This window comes from Mustela nivalis (assembly GCF_964662115.1).
Source record: "Mustela nivalis genome assembly, chromosome: 18".
NCBI lineage: Eukaryota > Metazoa > Chordata > Mammalia > Carnivora > Mustelidae > Mustela > Mustela nivalis.
Window position 1 is genome coordinate 24046588 of NC_139037.1, and position 17850 is coordinate 24064437.

Genomic DNA, 17850 nt, shown 5'->3' on the forward strand with positions numbered 1-17850 from the left:
TGGCTTTTACATAAAGGCATCAAATTTTCAATAGCTAAATAGAAATATAAGGGAGCTAAAGCCCAAGTAGAAAATGCACAACCATAAACCCATTTGCTTTCCTTCCTATACCCAATTTCAATACCATATAATGAAAATAAACATTTAAATGAGATTTGATGCCCCAAATTGCTCTAGTGTTTGGGGGAGCCTTCTAATGCTTCTGGTATGAGCGTATACAGTTTAAGAAATATGTTCCCTGGGGCGCCTGGGTGGCTCAGTGGGTTAAAGCCTCTGCCTTTGGCTCGGGTCATGATCCCAGGGTCCTGGGATCGAGCCCCACATCGGGCTCTCTGCTCAGCGGGGAGCCTGCTTCCCTCTCCCTCTCTCTGCCTGCCTCTCTGCCTACTTGTGATCTCTCTCTGTCAAATAAATAAATAAAATCTTAAAAAAAAAATGTTCCTTAATGAATTTAGCTCTTACCCCACCCCACTCATCTTATATACTCTCTCTGTATACCTTGATTATTTTCATTATAGCACTAATCATGAACTCTACTCATTTTCACTTTTCTCGTATGTTCTTTACTACAAGGTAAGCTCCAAAAGCCAAGCATCTCTTCTTTACACTTAAATGCCGACAGCCTAGCAGAGTCTCCACACCTAAGAGATAGCACAGTGCTTTCTGAGAAGGAAGGGAGAAAGGGAGATTGTAAGCAAGAGACGGAAGGAAGGAAGAGAAAGGTACGGAAGAAAGGGAAAGGCAAAGAGAAGGGCTAAGAAAAAGGAAAGAAAAGAGAAAAGGAAAAGGCAAATAACTCAAGCCTCCCCCCCTGTACTGAGAGGTTTACCTATTTCCTCAGGGACCCCCATCATCACTTGCTTTATCATGTTCTAACAACCCTAGCTTGCTTTCTTCATCCCGCCATCCTATCTCAATGGCCCATCGAGTCTCACTGTGGAAAGCATCATTCCCTCCATATCCTGTTAATTCCAGGCTGTCGTGGCAGCAAGATTTACCGAAGGTTTGCTGTGGCAGAGGGAAATTCTTTAAGGCAGACAAACCCATACATTGAATATAAGATTTCTCTATTTCTACAAACCGACGGACGGTTTTCTCTCTGGGAAGCATAATCGTTTTCTACTTCGGCCATCTCTTTACTCTTCGTGTTTCCAGAAAATGCCCTCATCCCCTGTCTAGTGTGTCATGCACTTGTCATTTAGATCTTCTTCCTCCCGGTCCTGTTTCTATATTCATGTTTCTTCTTCTGCAAAAGGTATTGCTTACTTACTCGTAATTTATTTATACCTTGCCTCATTCCACAAAGGATTTGTTGTACTACAGGATCACCTGCAATAAAGAGATAAAAAAAAAATGTAAGTATGATATGAACAAAGGATTATGATTAACCCAGTTCTGTCCAGCTGGAGTCAAAAATAGGAACAGGGCAAATTAGTTAAAATAAGAGATTAGGGCCAGGGAAAGCATACGCTAAAATGTGAACTCTAGACCTGGACTGAGTGATGAATAAAACACCAAAAAAAGGTACTTAGAGTAAATTTTTGGACTCTTGATGAACCTGAAGAGTTGGTTCTAAGCTTCCATGCAGCCAAAATTTAAAGGCAGACATGGCCTGTTTTATAATATTTTTATTTTCTACATGCAGTGAACATACCAGCGCCTTGGGAAAAAGCCAAGCTTTCCCAAATGCTTCACTCTTAAAAAAAAAAAAAAAATTCCATGTACACAGATACTGAGACATAATAAACGGAAGACAGAGAAATTAGCTCAAGGCAAGATTCCAGGCCTGAACTAATAAACCTGCCTTTGAATGTGCGAGTGAAGACCTAATGGAAAGGATAAAAGATTGGTGGATGGGAGATGAGAGAATGAGCAGGAAAGGAAATGGGTGTCTGGTGAAGAGGGAGTTTGAGTTGGGAGTGAAAAGGCCTCTTGTTCCTTTTGGCTCCCTGCAAGCCCCCACCTTCCCCAAGCTTCTGCCTTCTGGCTAGATTCCCTTGTATTTACATCTCGAGATGGTATGAATATGCCACTCACTGAAACAGCTATTTCCCTTCATGGTATCTATCCAAAGACTAGCCCAGTGAAGGTGACATTGACTATTAACCTATTCTGAATGTGGGAGGCCCCCACAAAGGACGCCTGAATTGTTCCTCAAGAACAATTTGGGTGTGAATAGGAACTGCAAAATAGGCTCTGTCACCCACGAATAAAAGATCCCTATCACATATGCAGAAGTTATGCTTCAAGATTCCCTAGTTAAGTAAGCAGGAGGATAACCACGAGTAGATCTGTATGAGGATGATTTTTCAAACCAGTGAAAAGTAATGGGCTTTACCACTGATTGTGTTTATTAAATTGCTCAGCATGACATTGTTAATAGTCTCAAAAAAACAATTTGGGTGTACAAAGTGACCCAGAATAGAGCCTATTATGATGCCTAAACTGTTTTAAATATCCACGGAGTGTTTTTTATGGGTTGCCCTTCAAGGAAGGAGATTTTAAAGGCATAGGAGGTAGCTTCTCTCCTGCCTCCATTGCTGGGTAATCTCAGACGAATCATGGAGACATTCACGGCTTTCCAATGAATATAGGTCAGGAAGACACAGCTCAGTCTTAGGTCTATATCCCTACGGGGGAAAATATGTGTGTAGTGTACGGGTGTATATGTGGTATATGTGTGATATAGTTATAAATGTGTGCATATATTGCAATATATGGACACATCTGTATTACTATATGTACACATTTATTTAGAATATGTGTATGTGTTATTTGTACCCAAACACCAGCACCTGATTCTGTAATCATTATGAATTCAGAAAAGGGATTAAAAATGATGACTGTACTTGGAAAAATCTTTGTTAGGGAATATTCCTAATGAATTAGACTCAAGCCATTGACGTGAATGTCAGAGACAGCTTTAAATAGCAAGTCAGGAATTGGGCAATTCATAGAAAGGGGAAGTGTAAGATGGGGGGAAGAGACAAGAATGTTCGGGGCAATGGCAGAAATCTGGTGGGAGAAAGGCTGTTTGGAAGTCCAATGCCCTGTGCAAACTCAATGCCGAAACAGGGCTTTTCCACAGGGAGAGTCACTGTTGGAAGCCGGCATTTCTGGGGAAGCTTAAAATGGGCTGCATGTTAGGGAGAAGGGAAAAGCCAAGGTCAAGGAAGGATGAGCATTTAATATGCATCCAGGATACAGCCGGATGTTTGCTAGACATTTAAAATATATTACCTCCTGTAAGATATATGATAAACTTCCCTTTTGAAACCCCAAATCTCTTAATAATACATTTTTGTCACTTGTTCATGCAAAATCTGACCTGACCTACATTCACTGTGTGGCAGGACCTGATCTTACAATCGATGTAAGTCAATTGTAGTATTTTAGAAATCTGTCTTAATATTTTTTAAAAAGTTACTGAATTATTAATATGTCAGTGCTATATAATATAGAATATATGCTCAATATTATCTTTCTAAAATCTGGAAAAAATTGCTGAATTTTGAAATGTCTGACACCAAGAGTTTAGACCAGAGATTGTGGTCCTTTTTTTTTTTTTACTAATGTAAAGACCTCAATATGTGAGATCTACTTTTTATGCCTTTTAAAGTATTCATTCATTTAGCCTTCATTACATCTCTTTGAAGTACATGTGATGATCCTTACACATACATAAAGATATATAAAGCTTATTGAGGATTATTTACTTGCTCAAGGTTACACAGTTCACAAATATCAAGAATGTCATTCTGGCTTTAAATGTCATTCTACACCCTATGATTCCTATCAGAAAAGTGTCTACATGAACATAAATGCAGGAGAAAAAAAATCAAGTCTATTGAAAAAAATAGACTATTTAGACTATTTCTATAGTCTATTGAGTGATATCAGCACTCAAGAACATTGATCTAATGAGCCCCAATGTGTTTTGCTTTTTAAAGAAACAAACAAAAAGTAATGAATAATATTAGAAAAAGAAATACTTCTCAAGATCTGGTTAAGTTCTTAACCCAGGAACATTAGGAGTTCATATCTGAGGTTCCCGAATCAGTTTGCAAAAATAGCACTTCTCTTTGCTCTGTGATCCAGCAATTTTCAAATCTTAATGGGAACTAAATCAACGATGAATGAAACTCACGTGTTCCTTCCTTCCTATATATTTTGACAAATGTAAAATTATCAGCACTCTGGCTAACACTCCTCCTTCACATTGGAGGTACTTAATAACTATATATATTGAATGCATCAATGCTGTTTAAGTAATAAGATCTCTGTTTGGCTCTATTTTTTAAAGTGTATCATTAAGCCTCAAAACTGTATTAATGGTAATAAACTGCAGAAAGACCTCACAAACTGGATGAAAAGTGCCCCTACAACCTAGCACTTCAAGATCTCCTTCTCTAAGGATTAAAGCAGGACTTGCTTGGGTAGCAGCCTCCAAGAGGCATCTCATCCAAGGGGTTTGAGGATATGGAGTGGTAGAAGATAAACTAAGGCATATCAACAAAATGCAATCAAATCCGTTGGACTAGGGCAGCACCAAACCACAAGTAGTTAGGAGCACTCCAGAGACAGAAGCCCGGAGAAAGGCTTATATAGAGAAAGTGCAGAAACTAAAGGAAATTATTCAGTGGGCTGTAGCTTAAAACCCAGCTGGCTGTTTGTGACTGGTTGTCCTAAGTTTCAAGTTTGCAATCTGGAAGCATGCATAGGCTTCGATTTGGGTTTGCTTGTGTAGGGCACCAGGGCACTGAGCCACTTCAGCCTGGCCTCCTTGTTTAATTAGTTCCAGAGGAAAAACAAAACAAAACAAAACAAAACACTGTATCTATCAATGAACAACAACACACACACATGCAGACGAGCTGACCAAAGTAAAAACAGACCATTTCTATTTTTAAATGGAAATAAAATGATACTTCTTCACAAAGAAATCAAATGCTTAACAAGTTGCTATTTAGCAGAACACAAAGCTTTTGGCAGTCAGCAACTGTGCTAAATGCATGGTGTTGAATTAATTGCGAGTTATGTAGCATCTTTATGAGCTATACGTTCAAATGCTAGATTCGGAAACGTCCTCCTGCTAGATGCCGGTGGTTTGGTTGGCCATTTAGTCCAATTAAACACAGAGCGTTCAGCCTAGAAAAGCACCCACATTGAGCAATCCGAAATCAAATGGTTGTGGTGATCAACCTCCTACGTCAGGGAGATGTGACAATCGAGAGACAATGGGTATGTTAATTTAGTCCCTGGCGTTCCCAAGTTAGTAACATTCAAAAGAATAAATAAAAGCATAAAGTCTTCAGCTGTTTAGACGCAGGAGTCAACAATGGAATGAGTTCCCCATCCATGCCTTGTTAGCACAGAACAGTTCCTCTGCCAGTGGGTCAGAGCTTCTGTTTTGTCTTATTTATGATGACTTGCAAACTTGTCATTATTTTATCTATGGATAATACACATCAAGCATGAAGGGACAACTCTAAAAGTTATGTGCTGTTGGAATTTGTCACTCTACCAAGAAAAATCCACATGAGAATTTTTTAAAGTTTAGGTAAGGTGCCCGTAGTTGATAGATATCAATTAATAAAGTTAATTTTAATCAAAGAAATAGCAATTATACAATTTCTGCCTTTTAATCGATACTGATGTTTTCTCCAATCTAGCATACTGTCATCTATTTAATGGTTCAACCACTATCTGGAAAATAGTCCCAAATTTGTTGAGGGCATTGTGTTAATTACTTTTTAAGTGAATATGTGCATTATCTCCCTTAATTCTCAGAAAAACACTAATGTTTGGGTACCAAGATTATCCAATTTACAAATCAGAAGCCGAATCATATAACAGTTAAATAACTTACCCTAGGCCACACAGTTACAAAGAGAAGGGTCACTATATTACATACAGGATACCCAGTATAATTTGAATTTCATATAAACAAACAAATAAATAAAACCCCTTTCTTTTTAACATAAGTAAGCCCCACACAATATTTGAGACTTACTGATACTAAAAGGAAAGGGGTTTTGTTGTTCTTGTTTATATGGAATTCAAATTTAACTGGGTATCCTGTACTATTATTTGCTAAATCTGGCAACCTTGCTTAAGAAAGTAAATTGACCACAGTTCAGTTTTACTCTAAAGCTAGAAATCTCTATCACTATGTAAGGACCTGTTTTACTGTCCCTGCTCCCCTCCCCCAGGAGACTTAAAAACAAGTCCCAGAAAGCAGCTCCAGGTGTGAAGGCCAAGAAAAACAAGGCTGTACCCACCTCGAGTCTAGCCCTGACATAAGTACAGCCATCTTGGCAAAGCAAAAGCTGGCACCTTGCACTGTAAGAGTGGGTTAGCCTAAGAACGGCCATCCTGAAGGCCGGGAAGCCATTTTACTGAGCGTCCCTAACTAGCCCACGCGGAGTATGCGACTTGAGATAAGAGAAAGTAGCTAAAACCTAAGAAACAACTTAATCATATACCACCAGGGCGGTAAGGTGATGGCGCCACAGGGACCAGATGTTAAAGAGAAACAAATAGTTAACTTGCAGAGATCACAATCCTGCAAGTCAGGAATCTCCCGTGGTTGGCAAATGTCCTGGTGATTTAAAACAAAAAGGGCTATCTCTTCAGTGGCCGAATTTCCAGAGACAAGTGACTCAGTTCCTCAAAACCTAAGGTCACCCTCCCCACCATAAAACTGAAGGAGGCAGAGGCAGAAGGAAATGTAAATAAAGCTCAATGTCTTCTATACCTGAATCTCACTTAACCGCCAGGATGCCGCCAGGGTGATGCTGCGGTGGCAAAAGTTTAAACTAAGTTAAACTGTCAAAGTGGGGTGCAAGATATGTATGTGGCTATGGAAAAGTGCCTTGAAAATGCTATATAAACCCTTGGCTTTGAGTGCTCGGGGTCCTTGTTGAAACCCGCTGCGCCGGGCAGATTCTTGGACCCCAGCTACCTGGAAATAAACCTCGCTGTGTGACTTGCATTATCGAGAGTGTTCTCTGTCTAACGGAGGGGTGGTTGACTCCGTACCCTAACAACTATCCCTTTTTTCAAAAGATATCTGATGTCCACCTAGTGATTCAAACTTTAAAAAAGATAATTTGACTTCCTTCCCTTGTCCTGTCAGAGAATCATACTGGTGAAGAAATATATCTCAGCACTCTTTAAAAAAAAAAAAAATTATTTATTTATTTGAGAGATAGCACAAGTCTTGAGGGTTGGGGGGGGCGCGGGAGGTGCATGGGGAGGGGGAGAAGCAGACTCCCTGCTGAGCAGGGAGACTGATGCATGAGATGTGGGGCTCAATCCCAGCACCCTGAGATCATGACCTGAGCCTAAGGCAGATGCTTACCCAACCAAGATACCCAGGTTCCCCCCTCTTTTTTTTTTTTAATAAAATTATTTCATGTTCTAGCTCTAAGGGAAGAACTCAACAAGGTAAATGGACAGTTGAACAGAAAAGATGAAGACTTCTTTTAATTATAATCTTTCCTTTCTCCCCACTCAAACTGAACATGTACATATAGGAGGCTCTGGGGTATACAAACAGAAGAAAGCCAAGGCTCCAACAGAAGGGCTCTCATAGAGGATACCATCTGTAAGGTTTTATAGGCGAGATAAACATGACACCAGGTGAGGTAGGCGCAAGGCAAGGTTTATTTGAGGCACTCTCCAGTGAAGTTTCAGGGCTCAGGAGAAGACGAGCCAGGAAAGTCCTACCCGGAGGAGGTGGGCACTCTCAGGCGAGGTTCCTCGACTCCGAAAAGGGGAGTGGGGGAAGTCGCACTGGGAGGGAGCTGGCAGGGGTCTTTTATCCGGCCAAGGCAGGGCATGGGCTCACATCCATAGAGGGTAGGGTATTTGGTGATTGGAGGGTATGGGGTAGGGGGTCCTGATACTTCTGTTTCCTGCATAGGTATCCAGTTACCTATGGAGATGTGACCTGGGCATACATCCTTTTGGCGGGAGAGTCAAGGGTTAAGGAAAGGGGGTGGGGGGGCGAGGAGGCTGGAAGATGGCGCCCCCCCCCCCCCGCGGGTCATTTCTATTGTTCCTCCTGCATTCCTGGAGCCCGCTGAACCCAACACCATCCTAAAATTCCCAAAAAAACTAAAATTCTGGAATCACATTTTTATTTTAAAAATGAGATTACTGAAACCGAGGGAGATGGGCTGAGTAATTTCCCCTAAACATCAAAATTATCTAGTTATGGTAGAGCTCAAATCTATGGTTATTTAACCCTAACGGTTATGTTTATCTCTGTTTTTCATTCACCCCACGGATATTATGCATAAACCGAGTGCCTATAATGGGTTGGACACAGCTCTAAACTCCAGAGACACCAGCAAAAACGAGGTGAAAACAGTAAATGTGTCAGGGGCTGTGTGACTTTTCTCCTGCTGATGTAACAAATTACCGCAGACTGAGTACCTTCAAACAACAAAAATATACGACCTTATTATTGTGAAAGTCAAAAGTCTAAAATGGATGACAGGGGGATAAAATCAAGTCGTCAGCAGGACTGTATTCCTTCAAGAAGCTCCAAGGAAGAGTCGATCTACGATTTTCACAGCTTCTAGGTGCTTCTTGTATTCCTTGGATGGAAGCCCCTTTACATCAAAACGTCAACAAAGGCCAGCCAAATTTCCCTCGCATCACATCATTCTGATACTGACTCTCCTGCCTCCTTCTTCTTCCACTATAAGACCCTTCTGACCACACTGGGCCACCTAAAAAATCCAGAACCCACCTCATCTCCAGATCAGATGATTGGCAATCTCAATGCCATCCGTAACCTTAATTGTTCTTTTCCATATAAATCAGCACATCCACAGGTAGAAAGTGGATGGATACCTTTGGGGAAACATTATTCTGCCTACCACATAGACTTTATTTATGAAGTATGGGAATAGGGATAAAAAGGATCATTTTTACCATGATCTCAAAATCTATTTTGGATTATAATCTCCAGGAAGATTAAAAAAATTAGACAAATTTCACATACATGAATATAAATATAAATAAGAGAGGTGGTGAGTTAGAAGTGAGAGGACATGAAGGTATGGGCAATTTCAAACTAGACAGAAAAGATCTCTGAATGACAGGAAGAAGTTAATTAAGTAGATAGCCACGGAAAGGGCTCTTCAAACAGAGGGATTAAAAAGTACCAAAGCCGTTAAGCCAAGCCGTGAAGCAGAATGAATTTGGAATATTCTAAAAGCAGAAAGAAGATGACAGAAAGATAGTGAGCTAAGGAAAGAGAAGAGAATGAGAGTAATATCCAAACTCCTTAACCTGGTTTACATGGTTTTATGTGATCTGGTCCCTGCCTATTTCTCCACGTCTCTGTAAGTGTTTGAGAGTCAACCAGCAGACAGGCTTAAGCAGTGTTTACACAATAGTGGTGTTTTGGGTTTTTTTGTTTTGTTTTGTTTAAGTTCACTTGGCTGCTCTCTGCAGCATGGGTTATAGAGGACGAGAAGGGAGTTCATGAAACCAGTGATGAGGCAACTGAAGTGCACCCTGGGAAAGAATGTATGTCCATTCAGTATTCCCCTGAGGTAAATTCTGCAGTGGGGTTTCTCAGCCTTGAAACGACGGACATCTTGACGTGGATGATTCTTTGTCGTGGGAAACTATTCTGTGCATTGTGGAGAAATTCGATGTACAGGACGTGGGAAGGTGTAAATGAAGAATGAGAGTGGAAGGGGAGGAGGAGAAAGAAGGATCTGGAATGAGCCCTGTGTGTCTAGCTTTCCTAACTACGGTCTTTTCCCAATTATTCTCAGTACACTTCATGCTAGTTGTCATATTACTTAGGAGATTGGTGACACTGAAGTCTTTAAGAGGAGCTGAAGGAGAACAGTTCGTAAGAAAAACTTAAAACATTTTTTAAAAGATTTTATTTATTTGTGAGAGAGAGAGCATCTGAGCAACGGGGAGCAGCAGAGGGAGAAGCCAACTCCCCCGCAGCAGGGAGCCGAACTCAGGGCTCTAGGATCATAACCTGGGCCAAAGGTAGAGGCTTAACTGACTGAGCCACCAGGAGTCCCTAAAACATTTAAAAAACAAAAACAAAAACAAAAACAAAAACACACACACCAAAAACCCTTCTAATAATAAAATGGCACATTTGACTCTCTGGAAGCGAAATTTTATGGGCTTCTTTTCTCAGACACAAAATAATCAGTTTGGGTTCTATTATGTCGAGGGTGATTCCATTTCTAACCTCTTATCTCTAAGCTCCAAAACCATTTTAAAGAGAATTCACTTTGATTGATTGATAGAAGAAAGGGGTAGAAGTCTGGGAGGGAAAATGTCAATATATATATTGCTAAAATCTCCTATACACAAAACAAGAAAATCACAGTGAGTTACGCTCACCTGAAGTGTAAGAGATTACACTAATAATAACTCTAAGAAATAACTCTAATAAACACTTATTTTTGCCTTTAAATTTTATTCATAATTCCTCACTTATAATGATACGACCTGACACCGTAACTTGATTAGGAATACCTCTCTGGCATAGACCATATTTTTATTCTCCTTTTATCCATACTTCCTGGCTCATAGGTTGTTATCATGCATATTCCTTGGTTTTTGTGTGCAGAATAGCTCAGACCCACCCAAACAACCGCTGGCTTCTATGAAATTCCCTTTCAATTCAGGTCATTCCCACAGGCGCTTGCTAAACAAGGTACCAAGCTTTCCTAGACCCATGAGGGAGCCCATTCTAATCTTCTGACCAGCACGACTGGCCCAACTTAAAGCTTTTGCCTTTCCTTACACTCTTCATCAAGTTTTCTTGAGTAGTCTTCTCATAATTATTTTAAATTTGTGATTCAATTTCAATCGTCCAGAAAGGTAGAATGCTAAGCTTTAAATCCCTGTATATAGGATTCCTCTACTATGAACAAGTTGGTCTAAAGACAAATCACACTCAAAAAGAAGAGAAAGCAAGAAATATAAGTTCTGTACTTTTCTGGAGTCATGGCTAAGACTAGCTCTTTTCTAGCCAAAAAATTCTTCATGGTTTAATTTGTATGAGTCAGGCTACTGTCTCTTGCCAAAAAGAGTCTTGCATGGTAAAGTAGGCAGTTTTAAAAAAAATTACTGATGAAAACGCTGACATGTTTTGGATATAACATATGTGTTTTGCTCTCTTTCTTAGCTGGAGGGGAAAAAATGGAACAAAACTATTTAAAAGAAATATCTCATAATACATCTCATTTATAATGTAAGGACAAAATAAAGAGGAAGTTTTTAAAACAGGGATAGTAGTATTGAAGAGTTAAGAAATACAGGAGACTGAATGGGAGTGGAACGGCTCTCCAGAATTTATTTGGAAGCCATTCATTCACCAGGATGTTGATGAACGGCTTCCTGTGGAGAACAAAGCTGGCAAACAGTTTGACGACATCAAGGATAGAGAGAAGACCTTCTCCTAATCATACAGAGATTACAGTATGACTGTTCATTGATTAATAATTTAATTGTTCTTTCATTCATTCATTCATTCATTCACCCATTCAGTAATTGTTTTCATAGTGCATACAGTGTGCCAAGAACTACGATAGATACGGGACATGAAAACGAGCAAAAAATGTGCTTGTCCTCAAGGTCTGAGATATAAATCCCACAGAGGCAGGCAACTAATGCAAACTGGGAACGCCAGCCATTTTAAAAACAATAAGAAACAGTGGCAGATTAGAATTTGTGAGCCCAAATGCTTAAAAATATTCAGTATCAGTTTTGTTTTTTGTTTTCATTTTGTTTTGTTTATATATATATATATACACACACACACATACATATATATATACACACACACATACATACATACTAGGTAAGATCCTGTGTAGCATGTATAGCCTATGCCTGTATAGCCCATGGACTCCCTGGTGTCCAACCTCTGGTCTTAAGCAAACAATTTTAACATGTTCTCTTCCCATGTTCTACGGGAAGAGGGAACTATTAAATTCTCTGAGGGCTCAGTGGGTTAAGCCTCTGCGTTCAGCTCAGGTCATGATCCCAGGGTCCTGGGATTGAGTCTGGCATGGGGGCTATCTGCCCAGCAGGGAGCCTGCTTCCCTCCCTCCCCTCCCCGCCCCCCTCCCCGCCCTGCCTACTTGTGAACTCTTTCTCTGTCAAATAAATAAATAAAATCTTTAAAAAATTAAAATAAAATAAAAATTCTCTGAATTCACTTATGAATGACATCCTGGAAGACCTGATACATCAGTCCTAAAGAATGAGCAGACCTTCCCCAGGTACATGGAGAAAAAGAATCCCAGACAGGTGGAAGAGTATGTTCTAAGGCCTGGAGGTTAAGAGAGGTCTTGGAACACTGGGACTATGCAAAAGCTATCACATGGCTGGAACACAGAGCCTCTGTGGATAACGAAAAATGAGGCTGCAGAGTCAGCTGATTAACAAGGTTATATCTAAGCCTGTATGGTCTTTGGTGAAACAGTTTAATCTCATATCCACCATATTTAAAATTAAACAATAAAACAAAGAAAACTGAGGTATGCCTTCTAATGCTCAGCTCAGGCTAGCAACACACTGCTGTCTCAGGAGATTTTCTTCTCCTGGCTAAGCCTCTTATGTTTAGAATAAAACAACATTGTCAAATGTAAGCTTGATTCCGCCAGGAAAAATTAAGATACTCTAGACCCAGTTGTTTACTACAACTGTGCTGAAATCCAGATACCTGCTCACCCAACAATACGTACAGAGAACGCCTTTCGGTTTTCCTCTATACCTCACTATTTGAGCTAAGCACATTAATAAAACTGAGCGAGATCGAAAGAAGAGCGTCTAAAGAGAAACAAAAAGAAGGTGAGAGGAGAGGATGTGATATTCCCTTAACTAGATTTCTTCTCTTTCACTTTCTATTTATTGAAATCCTGATTTATACTCAATAGTTCAGAAGCTCTTTGAGGGCAGAAACAATTTCTAATTCTTCTTTCTATTCTCAATGTATTGAACCATAGTACTTAAAGCCTATTCCTTATACACATTCAGTGGATAGTTACTGAATTAAAAAATATATTAGTTACCTACGGCTGCATAACAAATTAAAAATTAAATAGCTTGAAACAACAAACATTTATAATTGTATAATTTCGATAGATTAGGAATCTGAGAGTGTGTTGACTGGTGGATCTGGTTCAGGAACTCCCATTAGGAAGTAATCAGTGCTGACTGGGGCTGTCATCATCTCACGGCTAATCTGAGGAGGACACCCATCCAAGTTCATTCACGTGGTGGTGATAGGCCTGACAACATATACCCCCAAGCTCACTCATATGGGCCTCTCCACAGGGCTGCCTTAGCTAGCTTCCCCAGAGCAAGCAGTCCAAGAGAGAATGGAAGAGAACACCCAACATGGAAGTCACATTTCTTTATAATCTCATCTCAGAAATGATAGCTTATCATTTCTTTCCCACTCTATTCATTGCAGGTAAGCCAGTAACTCCAGTCCACACGCAAAGGCAAGAAATCTTATAAGGACACGAATACCAGGAAGTGGGTTTCATGGTGGGCCATCTTTGAGACTGCCTATCACAAATATCTGAAAGAGAAGCTGGTGAGGCACCTGCCTCAGGTACAGCATGTGACTCTTGATCTCGGGGTCGTGAGTTCAAGCCTCACCTTGGGTGTGTGGCCTAATTAAAAATAAAATAAAATAAAAAAAGAGAAGCTGGGAAATAGAGCTCATTGCTACTCTGAATAAAACTGGGATACTCTTATTGAGGAAGAAGCTAATGGATATGGGAAAGTAAATTGTTACAGGTTAAGCAACTCTGCAGAAGGTCATGGCCTATGAGATGTGACCCCACCTTATGTCTTATAAAATTATCAGTAAAAATCAACCTCAAATGGCTAGGAGCTAACAGATTTTTTTGGCAGAAATCAATGAAACAGCTGACTTTTATGCATAGTTGTTTCATAGAGTAGAAGCAACCCAGAGAAAAGAACATACAAGCACATAGGTAAAGGCAAGACCAAGACAGCATGTCTCAGGAACTCACAGAAATTTGGGGAAGATACAAGAAATCATACTTTTGAATGGAATTCGAGTGGAAGTTTCTTGTAACCAGATCTGAGGAGCATAGAGATTTCCAATGTTTTCTCAGGTGCCTATTTATTGGTGAGATCCTATTTTAATGTCCATTTCTCCTGCTAGACAAAAAGTAGGCTCTCTGATGTCACAAGCTATATTTTATTAACCAATTCAATGGATCTGAGAATTGAATTTTAGAGAAGAAAAAAAAAAACAAAACCCTGAAATAATTAAGGACATCCTTGATTTTTCTAGCTCTAGCTTCTTTTTTTTTTTTTGGCCTGAAAGAAGGAATGAAAGAATGTGTTTACACATCTTGTCTCTGCAGTGTAGAGATCTATTGTTTTATGACTGCCTTCCTTTCTAAAAGAAGTAGCTGCAGGCTCTTGCATTAGACAACATCAGCTTCCATTGCCACAACACACATTGCCTTCTGACAAATTGCACAGAAGCCTATAAGGGACTTCGCATAATAGGCTTACTCAAAAGGATGATTTGCAGCCCAATCATCCTCCCACAATAAGAGTTATACAGAGAAGCAATTAGTTGAAGTCAGCAAAGTATAGAAGCAGAAGAGACAGTGACTAAGCTGCCTTAATGGAAAAACACTAGAGTAGGTACCGCTAGGAGACCAGATGACTAAACACTCAATGTATAAATAATTATAAGAGAGACTCTAACTTTTGGAAAGACATTCCAATTCTTAGTGAGAATGACTATGGCTATCAAGGCTTTGTTACATTCTCTTCTTTTCTTTTCTTTTCACACTTGCAGTCCTGTTGATATGAAATTCCCATTATCTAAGCTAAAAGAATGTGTCTATGGCTCTTGGCATTTGTATGGAAGTGAGTTATATTATTATTGAGGTCCTGTATTTCTGAAGAGCAAAGATCATATTATATTCTTTTGGGAGGACTTTCTTTAACCTTGTTCCCTGCAAGATGTTCAGATGGTAATTTCTTTGTATTCCGCACTAGATGGTAAACTCCACAAGGGAAGGAAGTATATTTGTGTAATTCACTAATGTTTCCTACATAGCAAAATTCCTGGAATGTAGTAGGTTCTTAATAAATATTCATCAAGTGAATGTTTAATGAATTGGCATCATTTTCAAAGCCTCATTATAAACAGGATATGAATTTTCATTCTCTCTTGCCCTGATTTAATAGCTCAAATTCTTTTAATAAATCATGCATTGCATAAAAATCCTGTCACCAAAGACAAAGACACATCGTATTATGTTTACTTTCCTGGTTTTTTTTTTTTCTTTATTTTGAGCCATTGATGCTTTTCTGCGTAAACAATTATGATGTCTAATTTCAATGGAATTGAGGATCGGATTTTTGGAGAAGGAAAAAAACTGAAATAAACAAGGTAATTATGAGTTTTTCAGTTTTGTACAGGAGGATAAAAGCATTTATGTGACTTGCTTACCTTTAACCTTAGAAGCTCTATAACTTTTCTTTGTAAGTAGATGTGCCAAATGCCTCTAGCACCCCATTTCATATGCTTTCCACCTAATTCCTAATCTGACCATTTTTGCAGCAAACCAGCTTCCCACAGATATAACCTAACGGTAATTTTACTGAGCTGCACCACTGTATTCTTCATGTCTGCCCGAGATCTCTTCTAGAAAGATATCTGCATATGTCTGCCAAGGACTCAGACAACTTCTGGTCTCGAGGTAAGTTGACACCCTGTTTAGTCATAGTTCTCCAGGGAGAGAGAACCAATTGTGTATTTGCATATGTGTGTATACACATATACAGAGAGAGAATATAGGCAGATGTTTGTGTATGTATATACATACTTATACATATAGTACATATTCAATAGTGTGTGTATATACACATATACAAACATATATATACATAGACATGTGTGTGTATATATATCATATAAATAGGATATGCACATATCTATGTATATCACATATAAATATCTTCTTTATATATATAGAAAGGTTTACTGTAAGGAATTGATGGACATGATTGTAGAGGCTGACAAGTTCAAAGTCTGTAGTACTGATGTTTCAGTTGGTGTCTGAAGGCCAGTAGATGCTGTAGAACCAGGAAGACCAATGTCCCTGTCTAAGGCCTTCCTGTTGGCTTTCCCTCGTTGCCCATTTCACTCTCTGCATCATTCTGATCATTTTCTACATACCCCCACCTTCCTTTCTAAAATAAATGATTTACTTTTAATATCTCAGGCTCCCCACTCCTGGGAAACGGGAATAGACTAATACAATATGATCATTAGAACATTTTTTCCCCCAGCCTTATTGAGGTATGACTGACAATAAAAATTGCATATTTAGATTGTTAAAAAAGGTAATTATGTGAGGTGAGGGATGTGTTAATTAACTTGATTGCGGTGATCATTCCACAATGTATATGTACATTAAATCATTGCATTTGTACTATAAAAATATATTCTTTCATAGATGTCCTGTTAACAATGCAAAATTATTTTTGATTTACAATATATTTTGGTCTCCCAAATGCTCACTACCCAAGCAGTGTCTTTGGAACTCATTTTCAAATATCTGCAAAGGAAGATTTACAGGGAGAAGTGATAATCTCAAGTAATAGATTGTATAATTCTTCAATAGACTATAAGCTTACTCAAGGAGGAGAATGAATCCATTTTGTTCATGTCTCATCTCTAAATGTCAGACATCTTGAATGCAAGACTACAAAGCAAGTAAAGTGAACTGTTCTACTAGAAATCAGAACGTTGGGATGCCTGAGTGGCTCAGTTGGTTGGGCGGCTGCCTTTGGCTCAGGTCATGATCCCAGCATCCTGGGATCGAGTCCCACATCGGGCTCCTTGCTCAGCACGGAGTCTGCTTCTCCCTCTGCCTCTGCCTGCCATTCTGTCTGCCTGTGCTCACTCTCTCTGACAAATAAATAAATAAAATCTTAAAAAAAAAAAAAGAAAGAAATCAGAATGTTCTGACCTTAAAGCCCAAGTTGAGCTCTCACTGCCTGTACTGTGTTAGACGTGTCCTGTGGGCAACTATTTTTGGTTTCTTTATGGGTTTAGCCCACAAACTTGAGATTTAGATTTGATCACAAAAGCAGAATCACTGCACTGATAAATATATACATTCATCCTGTTAAAATTAATCAGACAAGTAAAACTGACCCCCAACTATAAAATGGAAAGCAAAAATAATATACCATGTTCTAAAATGGTATAAGTAATAAATAAGTAATAATATTAAATAATAAATAATATTGTAAATATACAATATATAACATAATAATAATAATAAATAATAACACTAAGTTAGCATATAACCCTCAGTGTTATCCTCTATTTCTAGTTGTATCATGTTGGTTGTACCTCTGGTGGGTGTTTATTGCCTATTAGTACACAGATTGACCAGGTTCAATTACCTCCAAGAAATTTCTTTGATTTTGAGAAAAGCCAATCAGAGTCTATTAGCAGGACTCAATAATTAGTGTCACTGCACCAAATTAATGTGACTTTAACTCAAATGAAAGACAAAAGGCTTGGGCGCGCCTGGGTGGCTCAGTGGGTTAAAGCCTCTGCCTTCGGCTCAGGTCATGATCCCAGGGTCCTGGGATCGAGCCCTGCATCAGGCTCTCTGCTCAGCAGGGAACCTGCTTCCTCCTCTCTCTCTCTCTCTCTGCCCGCCTCTCTGCCTACTTGTGATCTCTGTCTGTCAAATAAAGAAAGAAAGAAAGAAAGAAAGACAAAAGGCTTCAGAGAATTTTTAACAAATTTGGGTAGGCTTTCCG